Below are 5,412 nucleotides of genomic sequence, written 5' to 3' on the forward strand. Positions count from 1 at the left end.
TCTTCATATTGATTTTGTTCCTATTTTGTGTATATTGAGTTTGTAAATTCTTCAGATTGATTATATTCATATTTTGTTCAGATTGCATTTGTAAATTCTTTATATTGATTCTATCCATATTTTTTTGTAGATAAATCTTCTTAAAATCTTAATGAAATCTTCTTCAAATGTTGATCAAATATTTTTCAAACCTTCTTTAAATATTCTTCAAATCTTGACCATATCTTTTGTTTAACTTGGTCATAGATTTTCTTCAATTATAAATTTGAATCAAATCTTATTTTAGATTTTCATCAATTATAAATTTGAATCAAATCTTATTTTAGATATTCTTCAATTATAAATTTGAATCAAATCTTATTTTAGATATTCTTCAATTATAAATTTGAATAAAATCTTATTTTAGATTTTCTTCAAAAACATTATTCTTTTTTCATACTCTTTGAAGTCAAATATATTGTTTTCATAAAATATTTTTGTTAACATCAAAACTTTAAATGTAAAACCAACTTAGTTCCAACATGACACACACCCTTTAGTTTTTTCTTTGAAGTCGGGATTATTGACCTACACCCTGTATTTTTCGTTTGAAGTCGGAATGACTATCCCGCACCCTTTAATTTTCCTTTGAAGCCAGGAAAATGACTCACATCTTAAGCCAAGAAATCTACTTACACCACCGAACTCGAGAAAGCGACCCGCAACTTAAGTTGGGAAAATGAATCGCACCCCTGAAGCCGACAAAATGACTCACATCTTAAGCCAAGAAAATGATTCACACACCCGAACCCGAGAAATCGACCCGCGTCTTATGCCGAAAAATGCCCCACATCTTAAGCAAAAAAAACGATTTGCACCCGTGAAGCCAATAAAACTGAATTAAAAGTGATTGTAATGAGAAAAGGGGGGTTGAATTGTGACCCTTTTCAAATTTAGTTCATAGACTAAGATTGTCCTCTCAAGTTGTCTTTGGAGTAAGGATGGTTAGATTAAAAATAATCCTCCTCTAATTGAGGATGATCTAAAGAAAAATAATAAGCGTTTGTAATATGTATGATAAGTATGCTAATGGTGTGAATAAAACAAATATAGTGAGAGTAAAGTTTAAGAAGATTCACACACATAATTTGTACTAGTTTACCTAATATAGGCTACTCAAGTCCTCACATCTTTGTGAGATTTTCACTACTGCTCAAAAACTCGTCCTCTGATCTACACCTTTTCAACTATGTATTTTCTTAGCCTCACCAGGCTTACAACACTGTATTTTTACTAGTCTCAACGGGCTTTACAAAATAACTCAAGTATATATCAAATTGAGGATATACAAGTAGTAATGTGTTTGACTTCTTTTGGGGATCAAATTACAACTTTCTAAGATAAGATAGTGATGTGAAATTGTATATAACACACTTAATAAAAATGATCCTCATATATGTTTAAGTTTGGAAGAGTGCGTAGAATGATGATAAGTTTGAATAACTTAGATGTTTTCTTGTATATGATTCTCTTGAAGTTAGAAGATTAATACATCTCTATATATAATTGTCTTTGGAGCTTCAAACGTATGGGTTAACAAAATATAGTTGTTGGAGACTTTGCTAAATTTTCTTGGACTTGTCTTTATTTGCAAAATTGCCATTTAGTAGCCTTTATCCTCCTATTAAGTATGCTTAGAGGATAAGTTCGCAGTCCATCCTCATATCCAGTTTGAAGGAGGATGAAGCTTTCATTAATTCTAACGTGACTTGTCGTTTTTGGTTTGTTTTTCTTTTTCAAACACATATAATGCCGCGCCTCATAAGTCAAGGACAACACTTTTTGTACTTTGGTACTTTTACTCTTTTTCTCATGTGTGAGGATGAATATATAACATAAGTTCATCCTCTCTTCTGCATTGTTTATCCTCTGAAGGGATTCATCTTCTCTTCATGATTGTTTATCCTTTGACGTAGATCCATTCTTTCTTTCATTACTGTTTTATTCTTTGACATAGATTCATCTTATCTTTCATTATTGTTTATCCTCTAACATAGAGGTTATAATTTCATCCATGAGGAAAACTATTAGGTGACTGTTGGAGACTTGATTAAATGTTCATGGTCATTAATCTGATTTACAAAAGTGTCATTCAATTGTCTTTGTAATATAAAAGCCTAGGATGATGAGTTTGCAGTCTCAGATAGGAGGTATTTGTCCTCTGATATACCTGATTTTAAGGATGTTCATGAATGATCATCCTCATATCCATGTAAGTATTTGAGAGATGGTTGTATGTCTTTCTTTCTAATATGTGATTATTGGAATTTGGTGTAAACATGTTGACACCATTTTTACTTGTTAGGTAATCTTCTAGGATATGATTTGTAAAAAAATATTCTAATTATCCTCTCGATCTATTATTAATGAGAAGGTTCCTTCTTGTTTCCAATACCTTGAATAGTGTGAACAACTTATCAACTTTTGTCCTGAGATTGTGAGAAATGTCCATCCTTGGGTTTAGATTCTTCATCCTTGGGTTTAGATTCTTCATCCTCGGATCTTGACCCATAGTTTTTCTTGACTTCTTCCAAGAGATTTTATGTGTGATTAAGATGCAACATATTGCAATGATTATCATCGGTTTAAGGATAATCATATTTATATTTATGAATTAGGTTCCTCAATTCTTCCATTGTTGAGTTGATACAATGCACTTGTTTATGTGAATGGCTTCAAGCTTGACCACTTCTATTCTTTCAACAAACACTCAAATGCAAACATTGGTAGATCACCAATTAGAAAACTTAAAAAACTTATCTCATAAGGTTTGTTGTCATTAAAATACATATTACAAAGGTTTTTACAAAAACAACTTGCATCTTAAGCCGAAAAAATGACTTGCATCCCCGAAGTCGAGAAAACCACTCACATCTTAAGTCGGGAACACAATTCGCACCCCAAGTCAGGAAAATGACTCGCACCCCTAAAGCTGATAAAACGACCCCTATCTTAAGTCGGGAAAATGACTTGCACCCCCGAAGCAGAGAAAACGACTTGCATCTTATGTCGGGAAAACAACTCGCACCCCAAGTCTGGAAAAATGGCTCGCACCCCAAGTCGGGAAAATGACTCACATCTTTAGCCAAGAAAATGACCTACATACTTTTCCATCAACATTATCTTTTTTTGGAAAAAAAATTAGAGTCGCCGTCTATACTTATCGTTTACAATGATTTTGTAGTAAATTATAAGTAAAGAGTGATAGTTGTGGACACCTAATTTTGTCCAGAAATATTAAAAAAAAATCACTAAAATAATAAAAGTAAAAAAATACAATATGTTGGACATTTTATTATGGTTAAAGAAAAAATTGAAATTATTATTATTTTTATTTTAAAAAATAAACAAAAATAATTCAATAAAATGAAATTTTTGGAATTTGACTACAATATTTTTTAATTAATTAAAAATGGTTTGTAATAAGTAGATGAATCTTAATGATCGATCCCAATTAGCAATAATGACATATTTTTAAGGAAGTTTGTAATAATAAAAATATCAATCTTATTAATTGTCTTTAATTAGAAATAATGTCGGATATTTTTAAGGAATGTATAATTGATTAATGATAATGATATTTTATTTCTAAAATTAATTAAACCTAATCTACCATCATAAATAGGAGTCTTAGACGACTCTCAAAAGGGATCGGGAATAAAAGGTAAAGAAAAGTAGAGAAATGTTTGGATTTGTTCTATGGCAAAAACGGTTAATTCTCTGTTGCGTCATTCTTACACAATATTCTTTATAACCACTCACTTTAACTCACTGAAAAAATAAGAGAAAGAAAAAATTGTCTGAAGGAGACAACTATATTTGGTGACTTTTGTATGGTTTTTTTATTTATTAAATTTTGATACTCTATTTATTATGATTTGCCATGATACACATCTAATTGTTGATTTTAATTTTTATACGAAACATACACATCTTAAATTGATGCATCCCATAAAAAATAAATTTGTTTTAAAAAATAAATATAGTTTTATTTGTTTTATTATCCTACTGTTTGGTATTCCTTTTCTTTCTCCCTTATCATATCAACCCATTTTTTAATAATAAATAAATTAAGTAATAATAAAATTAATTAATCAACAAATATTTTCTAATAAGAACTACTTGTGTTTTAATTTTTTTATTGCACCTAAGGATACATATAAGCAATATATTCCCCTTGTCAAACTAAATTAATCAAAAATATATATTTTTTCATTATTTATTAATATAATAATTTATTTCCATTTTTATTATTCTTTTTAGGATAAAATAAATAAATTATTAAATAAATAAATAGTTTGTATATGGTAATCATTTTAACCTTTTTATTATTCCTTGTAGGTTAATCGTTTTAATAGATAGTGTATGATAGTAATATTTTTTCTACTCGTAATCATGGATTACTAAATTCAAAATTTTTAGTTTAAGATCATTATTTTAGGTTTTATCGAATTTTTTTTAATAAAATAAAATTAGCGGCGTCTTATTTTCTTTCGGAGATAAACCGAAACGACAAATTGAAAATGAAAAAAAAAATTAAAAAAAATTTTATTTAAAAAATAGAGTGAATAGGAGAAATAGAATTTTATCCTACTTTGAGGTACCTACCAATGCGAAAATCCAAAAAAATTAAGTAGCAAATACATGAATCTAGTAAATTAGTGAACAGTTTGTCGAAATATTAAAAAATTATTTAATTAAACGCGCCAAATACATGAATCTAGTAAATTAGTGAACAGTTTGTCGAAATATTAAAAAATTATTTAATTAAACGCGCCAGGTAGGGGTCGAACCTACGACTTTCTGCTTAGGAAACAGACGCTCTATCCACTGAGCTACAGGCGCTGTTGTTTACTAATCTTCTTTTATTGAAATCTATTGCTAGATTTCTTACAGTTATATCAACAATTTTTCGTTTGTCATAGTAATATTCTCGGGGGATCAAGTCCACTGTGCACTTATACTCAAAAGTAATTTGAAATATTCATAATAACGACAACACTTTTTAGAAGTATGAGTTAACTATTTTTTTTTAAAAAAAAATTATTATAATAATTTATTGATATCAATTTGTCGAATAAAATTGTTATAATAACTTATTGATATCAATTTGTCGAATTAAATTGTAAAGGATATAGTTATTTTTATTTTTCACATCTATCGAATCATTATTTTATCTATAAAATACAAGAGAATTGTTTTAAAAAGTATCGTTAATCTTTTTTAGAGTTTTAAACGAAGTTTAAATAAAGAATGAAAATATGAGTTTATTTCAAGATTTAAGTTATGAATTTAATTAATTTTGAAAAATTTAATGATTTTTTTTAAATTTTTGTAAAAAGAATGACAACATTGTTGACATTTTAAAACATA

At 28.2% G+C, this 5,412-nt stretch overlaps 1 non-coding gene across 1 annotated transcript; it reads right to left on the minus strand.

The window, feature by feature from the left end:
• Nucleotides 1-4,811: 4,811 nt before the first annotated feature.
• TRNAR-CCU (transfer RNA arginine (anticodon CCU)) lies at nucleotides 4,812-4,884 on the minus strand. Its single transcript has one exon. It is a non-coding gene; the product is annotated as a tRNA-Arg (tRNA).
• Between the last annotated feature and the right edge of the window lie 528 nt (nucleotides 4,885-5,412).

This window comes from Cicer arietinum, chromosome 4 (genome assembly GCF_000331145.2).
Source record: "Cicer arietinum cultivar CDC Frontier isolate Library 1 chromosome 4, Cicar.CDCFrontier_v2.0, whole genome shotgun sequence".
In the NCBI taxonomy this organism is placed as follows: domain Eukaryota; kingdom Viridiplantae; phylum Streptophyta; class Magnoliopsida; order Fabales; family Fabaceae; genus Cicer; species Cicer arietinum.